Source organism: Gopherus flavomarginatus, chromosome 2 (assembly GCF_025201925.1).
Source record: "Gopherus flavomarginatus isolate rGopFla2 chromosome 2, rGopFla2.mat.asm, whole genome shotgun sequence".
Taxonomy (NCBI): Eukaryota; Metazoa; Chordata; order Testudines; family Testudinidae; genus Gopherus; species Gopherus flavomarginatus.
Genome location: NC_066618.1, coordinates 63771526 through 63786288, shown reverse-complemented (window position 1 = coordinate 63786288; position 14763 = coordinate 63771526). Strand labels below are relative to the sequence as shown.

Sequence of the window (14763 nt, the reverse complement as noted above, 5' to 3'; positions counted from 1 at the left end):
GATCAGGCTCGGTTACGGGTACAGGTTTCTGCGTTTCTCCCTGCCCACCGCTTGCACGGTGGGCAATTTATAAGGGTAATGACGTGTTCAGCTTTTTGGTCAGGTTTCTCCTAATTAGGAGATTTACAGATGTTTCGTTACCACCCTCATGGGGGGGGCTGTCACGAACTGGCTGATCACAAAATTTGCCTAGCCCCAACGGTTACTTTCGGGGAAATGCTTCTTGTTTGAGAGTACGTGTATGCTCGTTTCCTGAACATGGAGGCCAGGGCAAAACTGCCTAGGGCTGTGGCACTAACATGGGCACTAACAATACCTAGTCTGATTTCTCCAAAGGGCGACCCTGTGAAGGTTAAGGTTCTTGGATCACTATACATAAAAGTGTGAGGATGAACGAACAACTTTCTGGAAGAATTCCTTTATTTTCTACTTTCTGTGCACCATTATCCTTTTTTAGAAAACAGACTGTTTATCAGCCAAATTTTAACAGAATTTCTAGACTAGAAATGGGGCTCAAAGGCTCCTCAAGCTTCTCCACTTGTGCTATAATCTTGGGGTTCAGACAGACAGACAGTCTTAAAAATATCTAACTCTGCAATAAAGCCAGAGGCAGAGCTTGCTAGCTCACCACAACACCAAGAACGGATACTGGGATAGTAAGGAGCCCAAGACTAGTACAGGCTATGCCAGCCTAACCAGACAAGTGCCCAGATGAAGCCCATCAGCTAGCATAAGGCAACAACCAGAGATGAGATCACCTGGTCCCCCAAACTGTAGCCTTGTTGCCAAAGACCAGGCTGTTGTGGAGAAGCTAAATGAATTATTTGCATGGGTCTTCACTACATAGGTTGAGAGAGAGAGTTCCACATCTGAACCATTCTTTTTAAGTAACAAAATCTGAGGAACTGTTCCAGATTGAAGTGTCAATAGAGTAGGTTTTGGAACAAACCGATACATTAAACAGTAATAGGTCATGTGGACCAAATAGTAGTCACCCAAGAGTTCTGAAGGAACTCAAACACTAAATTGCGGAATGACTAACTGTGGTATGTAATCTTTCACTTATAACTTACAGTTATCTGAACCAGATGACTGCAGGATATCTAATATAAACACCAATTTTTAAAAAATGCTCCAGAGGCAATCCTAGCAATTACAGACCAGTAAGCCTATCTTCAGTTCCAGGAAAATTGGTTGAAATTATAGTGAAGAACAGAATTATGAGGTGCATACATGAACATGCTATGTTGGGGGAAAGAGTCAACATAGCTTTTGCAAAGGGAAAATCATGTCTCACCAATCTATTAGAATTCTTTGAGGGTGTTGACAAGCATTGGACAACGGTGATCCAATTAATCTAGTGTACGTGGATTTTCAGAAAGCCTTTGACAAGGTCCCACACCATAAGCTCTTAAGAAAATTAAGCAGTCACGAGATAGGAGGGAAGGTCCTCTCGTGGATTAGTAACTGGTTAAAAGACAGGAAACAGTAGAAATAGATGGTCAGTTTTTACAATGGGGAGAGGCAAATAGCAAGGATCTGTACAGGGACCAGTGCTGTTCAACATACTCATAAATGATCTGGAAAAGAAGGTAAGGAGTGAGGTATGAAAATTGGCAGACGATACTCAATTACTCAAAGTCCAAAGCACACTGCAAGGAGTTACAAAAGGATCTCATACAACTGGGTGACTGGGCAACAAAATAGCAGATAAAATTCAATGTTGATAATTGCAAAGCAATGCATGTTGGAAAATATAATCCCAATTATAGATATAAATGATGAGGTCTCAGTTAGCTGTTACCACTCAAGAAAGATCTTGGACTCGTTATGGGGTGCTCTTTGAAAACATCTGCTCAATGTGCACCAGGAGTCAAAAAAGCTAACAATGTTCAGAATCATTAGAAAACAGATAGATAATAAAACAGAAAATATCATAATGCCATTATATAAATCCATGGTACACTCACACCTTGAATATTGCACGCAGTTCTGGTTGTTCCATCTCAAAAACAATATAATAGAATTGGAAAAAGTACAGAGAAGGGCAACAAGAATGATTATGGGTATGGAACAGTTTCCATATGAGGAGAGATTAAAAAGAGTGGGCCTGCTCATTTTCTAAAAGAGGCAACTAAAGGGGGATATGATAGAGGTCTATAAAAACATGAACGGTGTGGAGAAAGTTTTATTTACACCTTCACATAACACATGAAGCAGAGGTCACCCAATGAAATTAATAGGCAAGAGGTTTAAGACAAACTTAAGGAAGTATTTCTTCACACAATGTATAGTCAACCTGTGAAACTCTTCACCAGAGGATGCTGTGAAGGCCACAAGTATAACAGGATTCAAAAAGGAACTGGACAAGTTCATGAGGAATAGGTCCATCAACAGCTATTGGCCAAACTGATCAAGGATGCAACCCCATGCTCTGGGGATCCCTAAACCTCTGACTGCCAGAACCTGGGACTGGATGACTGGGGATGGATCACTCAATAATTGTTCTGTTCGTGTCCTCCAAAGCATGTGTTGTCGGCCACTGTCAGAAGACAGGCTAATGGGCTAGGTGGACCATTGGTCTGACCTAGTACTGTATGGCCATTCTTATGTCCTGAAACTGATGACTGAGCAAGCTCAAGAAAAACTTTTATTCTTTTAAATACCGTTTTCTTCTCCCTATTTTGTGGTTAGGGACACCTGAGACCTCTACTCTTGATTTTTCTCTGAACAGTTCTTTAGGTGTTAATGAGAGAGAGGAGAGAGAGAGAGAGAGAGACAGTCAAAAATAGCATGTGCGTATCCAAATTCTAAGTCAGTCCTATCTTAAATCACTTTGTGGGTTATAAAATAGTGTCTGCAAAAAATACTTTGCCTAAAGGATATAGTAAGGATAAATTAAGTCAGGGAAAGAGACACATGGTGAAGTCACTCAGGGCAAATCTACACTACAAAATTACGTCAACCTAAGTTACATCAACACACAGCCACGACAATAATTAAATCACTTTAGCACATCTATACCATGCTCCTTATGTCAGCGGTGATATCCTCACCAAGAGCACTTTCACTGATTTAACTGTCAGTATGGGGCATTGCAGCACGTCTTCTGAAAGGCAGCAACAGTTAACGTAAGCAACACAGTGTCTATGCTGATGCTGCATCAACCTAACTACACCAACCTAAGTGCTACGCCTTTCAGAGTTAAGTCAGTGTAGCAGGTAAGTTACATTGGTGGGAGCGGCATTTTAGTGTAGTCACTTATGTAAGCTGCGTAACTCTGTAGTGTAAACCAGCCCTCAATGGCAACCTTGAAGGAATCTAGACAACTTCGAAGTACTGAGAAGCAAGCCATGCCTCCTTATGTTTCCAGGGACAGTATGTAGAAGAACTGATCATGTGTTATCCTCATGATTAAATCTTATTGTGGTCATCCAGTGATTTTGTCAGTAACTGACAATAGGAAATGAAATTTGTTGATTTATCAACATTTCCAACTGTCATTTTGATTAGATAATTGTGTTTAATCCTTCATTGGTTAGTAAGATTTATAATAGTTTTAGTGACAAGTTTAAATCAATTTTACATTTATTATTTGTAATAAAATTCACAAGTCACAGACTGGTTTTCTTTCAAAATCACAACAAGACCCACAAATCTGCCCCTCCCTGCAGGACAAAGGTCATTTATTAAAGTATCTAAGAACTACATAGCGCTGTACCTAAATAGTACCCATGTCTCATACAACGGCCATGGTCTCCATTTTCTATATCTACACAACATGGAATTTAGGTTCAGCAAAATAAGTGCTGCAGTGCTCCGCTACTTATTCCTTTTTCTATCTGTTTTGAGCAGAGGTTGTTTATTTGTTTTGAGTTTGAGATGCTGATTCACTCACTACTTCGAAGAAGGAAAAGAGGAAATTAAATTTTCAGAAGTCCCACAATAAAGAAACTAATTACAGATAGCTACTTGCTGTCTTTGTTTTTAATTATTACATAAAAGCTTAATGTTATAGCATTACATATTAAACTAACCTTTTAAAATAAACTAAAAGCAGTCACAAGCAAGCATTAAGACTCATGACCAGATATTTCTTTTCAAATTATTCAGCCAGCCACTTGCTAATATTGCATGAACAACTAATTTATTTTCACTCAGTTGGCTGCTAGTATCCATCAAACATACCAGAAGAGACTGGAGTTCTCAAGTTTTCTGGAATTTTATAGTCAGTAGGTGCTATAGTCGCAGAATTTCATTGCTTCAAAATGTCTGTTATTTGCAGAAGCTGGCTCTGAAGAATCTTAGAATTGCAAGGTTCTAAATAAACGTGCTAGAGTTAAAAGCAGTGCCAAATTGCTTTTGTATATATATGCTACATAAGAATAGGTCCGGTTCAACCTAACCTTTGCAGAAAGACTGAACCAAATCCATCCTCGTGCACATTTATCATTTAATCCATACAAAGAAAAAACAAATTGTTGATTTTGTATTTTATTCAGAAGGAGCAATCTGTTCTCGTACCACCAAGAATTTTAAACTAGTTAGGGTACTTTAAGTGTCCTCCCTAATATATTAAAATCAGAACGTTAAAGGAAGCCAGAAGGCATTAGCTTCCTATACAATGGACTTTGTTTTGCCACAAAGATATAGTGTCTAGATATTATGAAGACAAATTCCTGAAATAAATATAACTAGTAAAATGTTTTGATAGTACATTAAAATCAGATTACAGGATGTTTACAAAGTTTAGACTTATTTCATAGCAAGAGCTGGATGTTTACATACGATGCAAACATTTAGTGAAGTACTGCACCTCTCACAAGCTTAGGGCCCTGATCCTGCAGATGCGCCATGCGGGTGGATGTCTGCACCTGTGCAGAGCTCCCTTGGACTTAGTTACCACAAACTAACATTTACCACAAACTAACATTGCCTGCCAATCTATGTTCCTCAGAAATGTCAGCATATATCAATTTTAATTGACAAAATGAATACAACACCTCTTACAGTTTAATACACTATACAAAATAAGTACTTAAATATTCAAAGTTATTCAAGACTATTTTAAAATATTTGATGTTAATTTGTACAAACAAAAATCAATTATACAGGACAGCATTTATAATGAACTCCAGCAAAGAAGATGAGCTATATTTCCCCCCATCCCCATTATTTAAACATGATCTACACTGACACTCACCTAAAAAACAAGAACAACAAAAAATCTGAATAATTTTTATTTACTATTGTTACAACTAACATTTGGGGTTGCTTTGAAATAACAGAAAAATCTAAATTTCAGTTCAGTTACTTTGTGCATTCAACAATTATGAATCTAGTCAGTTTCACCTGTGTAGTTTCCCCTTTTCTTTGTGTAAGTCTTTCATGCAGGAACAGGGGAGCATAACATTTTTCAAACTAGAAAATCAGATTGTAAAGGCACTAAAACTGACACAGGGAAATCAGAAGCAAATATATATCTCTAATCAGTTAACTTTTTTCTGTAGTTAGACACTATCGAATTGAAATCTAAGAACATCATTCAGAACAGCTTTATTTACAGCTGATTCCAAGACAAACTTTAGAGTTAACTGTAAATAAAAAGTTTTAAGAATTTAAATTGTCAGACGTTGCTAGTGAGGAAATTCATAGTCCAGGCTTCAGGTCCCTTCCAACCCTGATAGTCTATGATTCTATAAACTGTCTAACAGGTGATTTGCAACCGAAAAACATTGGACCTGCATCCTTCTGCTTTGTGTAATAAAGAACTGAATGTGTTTTGTCCAAAATAAAAATAAAATAAGAAGTCTTAGTTACTCTTGAATACTCTTATTGTAAAATACAGTTTCTGTGTAATTTAAGGGGAGGATGCAGTTAAACCTTACATAACGGGGGAGTTTAAAAAAGGAAGTAGATCGAAGTATACTATGATCTTTCTATAAATTGATTGGTCTTTCTGTCTCATTGTGGAGAGATTATGTTCTATAAGCAAATCAGATACATGAAGTGATCACCATTAAAAAGCCTCAGCAAATATTGTGCCAGAACCACGATCCATGTCTGGCTAGTACTTATAGTGTTGAATCCATGATTACCTTGATACCGCTGACTAAAACAGAAAACAATTCTTATATGGGAAGGTGTACTGTTCTGTGAGAATCCACCAGATCGCATGTTAGAATGCATTTGTCACCTAAACTATTTCTGGTTTGTACATACAATTCCATTCATTTATTCCAGACTTTGCATTTCATCATTGTTGACAACTGGTTCTCTTTCAGACCTTGGAAACCCATGCTCAGAACGTCTACCTCGTAGATAATAGTACTACCTTGACACTTAGGTTAAATCAAATCGCACACGGTCATGCATTTCAGACCCTCTTTACAGAAGTGTCCCATACCACTGCTCAGAAATTTGATAGAGGTTTTTTTTAGATCACTTTGCTTTTTATATTGAAATTTAAAATGTGAATATTTAAAGCTTATAATTTAAATTTAGACAATTCAAGATGGTCTAAAAGCTACAATAAAAAAATTAGACAACATGTAGGCATTTCCTATTGTAAGGGGGCAACTGAAGTTGGGGAAAGTATGTCTGGGTCAGCGCAAGGTGTTTTTTAGATTGATATTTACTAATATGTGAAGTGAGGCTTTGAGATTATTGAAACATTGTCAGTATGGTGGTGAATACAATGATTGATCCTGTATCAGTGTCCAATCTGTTTGCAGAATCTTAAGTGACCACCAAATAATCTTTTTAGAAGTGGTCATTTGCACTTGTGTTTCTTAAAGTTCGTTCTCTCTTTTTTTTTTTTTTTTTTTTTTTTTTTTTTTTTTTAAAAGCACAGAAATATCAGGAATGGACCTCTAGGAGGTTTCTGGAATTTTAATCATGAGCTCTAGCACCCTAAACAGGGGGGCAGGAGTGAACTTTTAACACAAGCTTCTTTTATCTGAAGTGTTAGCCACTGAAGCAAAATAGATGTTAAATTAAAAAAATAGGTGTAATGCTTATTTTCCAGACAATTCTTCCTTCCTTTTATTATGAGAAAATGGGATACAAGATCACAAGCACAAGTGTCCCCCAAGTGTCTATATTTATCACAATATATACACAGTATAGAAAGCACCCTTTTTTTGTTTTAAAGATTTTGAAATTCAAGATATATATATTGCTGGAGAGAGCTTTGAGGAAAGACAACAACATTACAGAAGGATTTGGAAGTCTGACAAATTATTTCCATCAGTTTACAGTCAACCTTAGCTAGACTGATGTCACAAACAATGTTAGACACTTTCCACCTCCTTGTATTGTCCCAAACGTAGTCAAAATGGAAGCCAGTGCCCTGCATTTTTATGCAGAGACTAATAATGGGATTTGGAAAACTGGGCATGACATTTCCAACTGTCAGTTTAAAAAAAAACCTCTCACTATCAACAACTGTGAAGGCATTCACTACCAAAGGATGGATTTAAATCAAATCCAAAGCCAAATTTTAATTTCTCCTCTTGTTTAGGCTGTAAAAGTATTGAATATTTTATGTCAAGGCCTGATGTGTACACAGTTTTTGTAAGGGAATAACTTGTTTAGGAATGCGATTTTTACCAAAACATGTACGTGTTACAACCCCTACTGTGGATGCAGTTATACCGGTCTAATTTATTTCCCTTTCTGTAGGGGACTAGCACCCTTATATTGATATAACTGTGGTGACAATGACTGGTAGAGGTGTTACTGGGCGAAGCTGCAATACATGGGTCTGCCCAGGAGTTTCAGTTGCAGGGCCCATGTGATTAAATTCCATGTGCAACAACCACTCTGCAACTGTCAAATGCAAACAAGAAGTTGTCCGCACATTTTTCATGCATCTCTGATACTTGAAGTAATGTGAAACACTTCTGCAGATTGAAAACAAAACAATTTTCTAGGCAGTAAGTGAAAAATCTGTGAAGAGTACAAAACAGGATATTGACTCCATTTGCCAAAAAATACCAAATGGCTATCTGAAAAGGTTTGTTATGGGATTGCTCAAATACAGAAGTCCATAGTAATGACAATTACTGTAGAGGGAAATTAATGTTCACTAGCTAAAGTTGTTGAAATGTGGAAGAAAAAAAAAAAAAAAAAAACACCTTTCAGTGAACTGCAACTATATGTTGTCAAAATGTTTTCAGTATTTTGCACCATGTCATTTTCCAACATATGTGATCAGCAGTTCAAGTATGAGCCATTTCCCCCACACAGCAAAACACATGCAGAAGTTTAAGTTGTTTACACTACCACGGTAAATCGATCTAAGCCAGGGGTCGGCAACCTGCGGCACGGGTGCCAAAGATGGCACACAAGCTGATTTTTACTGGCACGCTGCTGCCAGCTGGGGTTCTGGCACCCAGCTTGGCTCAACCCGGTGCCTGCCTGGGTGAACAGAACCCCAGAGCAGAAGTGGGCTGAGCGGAGTACCAGACAGAACCTCAGATCGGCAGCAGCTCACCTGCTGCCGGCCAGCTCCTGGCCACTGGCCCCGTTCAGCCCGCTGCCGGCCTGGGATACCAGCCACCAGCCCCACTCACCATGCTGTTGATATGGAGTTCCAGCCGTTCGGTCCCCTGCCAGCCGGAGTCCAGGCCTCCGGCCCTGCTCAGCCCACTGCCGGCCTGGGGTACCAGCAGCCAGCCCAGGACTCTGCTCCTGGCCTGGGCCCAGTGCTCTGCAGTTGCCCCCAGTTTCTAAAAAATCTTGCATGTCTTGCACCCCCAGAAAGGGCATCTCGCACCCCTGGTTAAAAACCACTGCACTAAACTGATAAGATCTGCATTTTAATTTAATTTTAAATGAAGCTTCTTAAACATTTTTAAAACCTGGTTTACTTTACATACAACAATAGTTTAGTTATATAATATAGACTTATAGAGACCTTCTAATAATGTTAAAATGTATTACTAGCTCACGAAACCTTAAATTACAGTGAATAAATGAAGACTCGGCACACCACTTCTGAAAGGCTGCCAACCCCTGATCTAAGCTATACTACTTCAGTTACGTGAATAACATAACTGATGTCGGTGTAGCTAGATACACTTACCACGGTGTCTACAGGAGATGTTCTCCCAGCAACTTACCTTATGCTTCTTGGGTAGGTGGAGTACAGAAAATTGACGCTCTCCCATTGATTTAGCACATCTTCATCAGACCTATTAAGTCAATGCCGCTGCATCGATTGTAGCAGCACTGATTTAGCTTTGTAGTGAAGACGTGCCCTGAATTTCTTCCAATAGTACAGCAGTTCAACTGTAAGCCGTTTCCTACATTTCAAAAACCACACTTCTCCAACGAAATACTATAGAACAGGACAGTACTAGATAAATTAAGGGTATGTCTACACTGCCCACGTTACAGCAGTCATGATAGCGCTGAGATATGGGCAGTGTAGACATGCTTTATTGCCAAGGTAGAGCTTCCGGCAATAAAAAAAAACACATCTCGAATGAGTGGTGATGCTAAAGTGCTGTCTATAGTGGTGCTTTTCACTGCTAAAACTTTTGTCACGCAGGGAGATGTTTTTTCACGCTCCTGAATGACTAAAGTTTTAGGGCTGAAAATGGCAGTATAGACACAGCCAAAAAGTCAGAGGTGGGCAAACTACGGGCGCAGGGCACATCCAGCCCGTGGGACCCTCCTGCTCGGCCCCGAGCAGCGGGGCTGTGAGCTCTTGCTGGGCAGTACAGCTGCAGAGCCACGGCCTGACCCAGTGCTCTGTGCTGCATGGTGGCGTGGCTGGCTCCAGCTGGATGACACAGCTGCCTGTTCTGGTGCTCTGGGCAGCACGTCTGTAGCGCCACCGGTGCTCCAGGCAGCACGGTAAGGGGGCCAGGAATGGGGGGGGGGGGAGACTGGATAGAGCACGGGGAGTTCAGGGTGGTGGTCAGGGGGTGGGGTATGGATAGGGGTTGGCGCAGTCAGAGGGCAGGGAACAGGGGGGTTGAATGGGGGCAAGGGTCCTGTGAAGGGTAGTCAGGAAGAAGGGAGGGTTGGATGGGGTGGTGGGGAGGCAGTTGGGGCAGGAGGCCTGGGGATTGTCAGAGTGGAGTGGATGAGGCAGGGGTCCGTGGGGACATCAGGGAACACGGGGGGTTGGATGGGGCAGGGGCCCGCTCATGCCTGGCTGTTTTGAGAGACAGCCTTCCCTAATGGCCCCTCCATACAATTTTGGAAACCCGATGTTGCCCTCGGATCAAAAAGTTTGCCCGCCCCTTGCCTAAGTGCTCTGAGAGAAAACAAGGATGTTTCAACCATTAATTCCTATAGGCCTTTGCTGGTGCTAAAGGAGGTCTGTCTCATAATGGTTCAAATCTACTTTAGTCACTCTAATGCCCCCGTATGCCACTCCAATCACCAACACAACAGGAGGAGCCACCTCATCTTACCCAAAGGTACCAGGAAAAAAGAGGAGCCAAAAGATTGGTAGTCAGCCCCAAAAGCCTAGCAAGAAACAAGGGTCTGCTTTACCGGGGAAGGGGAAGGGGGGAAAAAAGAGGATAGAAGAGAAAAAAAACCTACGAACAGCATAACAAGGAGCAACCACCAAAGATTCTAGACTGGTGGCTTTTTACATGAAAAAGTACTCACTTTCCAGCAGATTTTCTCTTCTGCTTAATATAATAAGCATATTTGAAAGTTTACTATGCTTCATTGCAGGTTACAAAACTGCACCATTAGTATGTGTCACAGAACTGACATAGCAGCTCGAGTTCAGATGCATAGACATTCTTGCCTTATCTTCCAAAAAATCACTGATGGAAATTTTAGTGTTATAAGCAAAGCCAACAAAAAGTTGCATTTGTTTCCCCATTATCTTTGGAATCTATTTTTTCCCCAGAAGATATCAGAGTAAGCCCAGACTGTGAGCACCTTAAAATAATTAGCCTATTTCTTCTTGAGATATACAATAGTTGGGTGTGTGTGGGAGGGGGAGAAAAGGGTGGCTGATCTTAATCCTTCAGCATTTGTGGGGAGAATGAATGGTGGTGGTGAAGTTCTTCTCTTTATATGAATCTCTTATTTTAGAAATTTGTAGGTTATCCCATTCATCACAGTATGTGACTGATTACCAAACATGGTAATTAAGATTTACATAAGGCCATATGAAGGGTCTCTGCACTTCACCTTGCCTAGGGCCTGTCTATACAAGATTAAAAAGATATTTTTAAATATGTTATCTCACATGATCTTTTGATAAGCAAATTAGGGAAATATAGCCTGGACAAACCTATTATAAGGTGGGTGCGTAACTGGTTGGAAAACTGTACTCAGTGTAGTTATCAATGGTTCACAGTCAAGCTGGAAGGGCACATCCAGTGGGATCTGGCAAGGATTTCTCCTGGGTCCTGTTCTATTCAATATCTTCATAAAGGATTTAGATAATGGCATAGAGAGTTCATTTAAAGTTTGCAGATGATACTAATCTAGAAAGTGTTGCAAGCACTTTGAAAGATAGAAATAGAATTCAAAATGGAGAAATGGTTTGAAATAAATAGGATGAAAGTCAGTATGGAGAAATGCAAACTAGTACAATTAGGAAGGAATAATCAACTGCACAAATATAAAATGGGAAATGACTGCCTAGGAAAAAGTAGTGCAGAAAAGGATCTGGGGGATATAGTGGATCACAAACTAAAATGTGAGCTGACACAGTAATGCTCTTGCAACAAAAAAAACAAAACAAAAATGATCATTCCAGAATGTATTAGCAAGAGTGCTGTAAGCAAAACAAGAGGCAAATCTTCCACTCTTCAGCATTGAGAAGGCCTCAAGTGTAGTACTGTGTTCAGTTCTGGGCATCACACTTCAGGAAAGATGTGAACAAACTGGAGAAGGTCCAGAGGAGAGCAGCAAAAATTATTGAAGGTCTAGAAAACATGACCTATGAGGAAAGATTGAAAAAAACTGTATTTTGTTCAGTCTGGAGAAGGGAATAATCGGGGGAAAAAACAACAACTTTTCAAGTATGTAAGAAGGTGTTATAAAACAGAAGGGTGATAAATCATTCTTCTATCCACAGAAGACAGGTCAAGAAGCAATGGGCTTAAGTTGCAACAAGGGAGATTTAAATCAGACATTGGGAAAAAGTTCTTAAATTGCAAGGGTAGTTAAGCACTGGGTTGCTCTGTCACTGGAGGTTTTTAAGAACATTAGACATACACCTGTCAGGGATGGTCAACGTTTCTCACATACCGCCACCAGGGGCTTCTTTGTGGCCACAGCCTCATGAGTGGTGATGAGGGATGAGGGGGCCACAAAGCCATAGCCTCTCCCTTGGGGCAGCTGGCAGAGGTTGGGCCTTACCCCCCTCTGGGGACACAAATGCTGGAGAAAGAGGCAATCAGTGAATTCCTCACCTTCCTGTGGGTGGTGAACAGCAGCTCCAAGCCCAGGCCTTCAAAATCCATCTTCACCCCAGGGATCCAGCCCCGGGCCTCATTCCAGGGCACAAGGCTCTGCCCCACAGCTGCACAGTGGCAAGCTCCAACCCCAACTGTCCCTGTCCCCTGCTGCCTCGCACAGCCCCTATCCATTCTTCCTATTGTCCCTGGCCCCACTGGCTTCCTATTCACCTCCCCATCCAGGGCTTATTTTGTCCCCTGGCTAGCCAGGGCTGAGTAAGTTTGCAGTGAAAAGTGGTATATGTTTGTTAATAACACTTTTCACAGCAAACTTAGTAGTTAGCTGGGAGGCCGTGCAAAGTGGTATTAATATACAAGCATCACTTTTCACAGCAGCAGACTTACTACCCAGAAAGTCTTTAAAAAAAAAAAAGCAACTAAATCAGCAAAAAAAGCAACAAAAGACAAGAATGTACAAAGCACCTTACTTGTGTTTCAATTCTGCTTAGGTCCAGTAAAGAATAGACACAACTGTACATGATTTTTATTACTGCAAAAAAAACCCTACAGAAATCAATTACAATGATTTGGACATTTATAGGTGCATATTTGGGTTTTTCTAAAGTTAAATATTTTAGGAAAAATTGTCAGAGGCCATCAGCAAAAGTTGGCAGCCACACTCGGAGGCCGCCAAAAAAAAAAAAATTGTTGGGATAACCCCTAGATATTATTTAATTCTGCCTCAGTGCAGGAGACTGGACTAGATGACCTACCAAGGTCCTGTCCAATCCTACATTTCTTTGATTCTGTGATTTAAAAACCCTACAACAGATGGGACAAGCTGTATTTTAACATGTCAACAGTAGGTTCAAGGTAAGAGGACAGTGTCTTCTCTACACTTGGATTTAAAATAATCACACACCTTATCTTAGTGCGTACAGTGTTCTACGTACCACAATTTAGTCTGCCATTTTTGTTCTCTCATATTGGTACAATTCTTCATCTTCAACTGAGACAGCTTTTCCAGACAAAATAAGACAACCTTCAACTATGTGCAGAAATAATGTGTGTTAAGATGAAGACAGAATTTTGCCCTAAGATTGTGACTGTCTTCCTCAGCAGGCAAGTCCTACTGAAGTCAATGGACTAGTAAACAGAATAAAGCAAAGATGATTTGAACCCCAGGTCGTTTAACATTCCTAAAATAATTCCTTGTGCAAGAGCCATCCTAGTAAATTCAGTGGAAATCTACTGAATAATCAGAGGCAAAACAATGCTTGGAATGTAGGTAGTGTGCAACTTTTGTTGCCTCATGCTAAAGCTAGAGTTCTGCAGTTGTATACAGCAAAATAGGATATTTGCACCTTTTCAGACTGATTACCAACATTTGTTTATTTTGTCACTGTTAAACTTTCCCTCCTTTGGTTATACAGTCCTACACAATTGTTAAAATAGTATCTGTCTGGTAGCAATTTTTCATTTGAAAACTTTGATGAAAACTGCCAAGAGAAGTTTCTTTCAAAAATCTCTTAAAAATACTGTTTTCCAACCATTTCTACCATCACTCCTGGCTTTCCTCAGATAAATTATGTTTTAGTGCCTTAGAACCAGGGCTGATTCGGAAAAGTTATCATACATGCACACAGAAGACTGAAAACTGGGTATCAAAGTTCAGACTTGATTTCAATCGGTTCCACTAGCCAGAACAAAAGTAGAGTGTATAATTGAATGATTTAAGCATGTGCTTAACTTTAAAGTCAATGGGATTACTAAAATGCTTAAAACTGGGCATGTGCTTAAGTGCTTTTCTGGATCTAGAACACAAGAAGGTTAACCTAAATTGTATTAAAAGACTCAGACTGAGTTTGTATACAGCCTCTTGAATAGAGATGAGCTAATATGGCAAGAGCATGTACAGTACATTTGAATGAGATTTATGAAGTTTGCTTGAACTATATCCATAACCCTTCTTATTCAGTTTTCATATGCAATTTGTGATCAAAACTTGTGAAAGTGTCAATCCCATTATTTCTATCCACCTAATACCATACATACTTTCCTACTCTGCTCTCTATTGATTTAATGTTCAAAAATATTCTGAAGTGTTGAAAACTGCCTGAAGCCACAACAGCTTTTCTATTGATTGCTATGTGGGAGGAGTTTGATTAGAAACAGTGGACGCAAGAAAACTACTGAGACCTGTAGGCAATTTCCAACACTAAAAGTGATCTGAAACACAGCTTTGATATGGATATGAGAGGGAAGGGGAAAAAAAAAAAAAAAAAAAAAGTAGTGAGAGGCAGAGCTATCAGGACTGTAGCCTCAGTCACAAGTTAAATCTACTGACATTTGCCAGTGAATTATCAAAGCTAGGCAT

The 14763-nt window shown here is 39.9% G+C and overlaps 1 protein-coding gene across 5 annotated transcripts in view; it reads right to left on the bottom strand.

The window, feature by feature from the left end:
- Positions 1-14763, bottom strand: part of PALS2 (protein associated with LIN7 2, MAGUK p55 family member) — a 145981-nt gene that overhangs the window by 89993 nt on the left and 41225 nt on the right. The window lies entirely within an intron of this gene.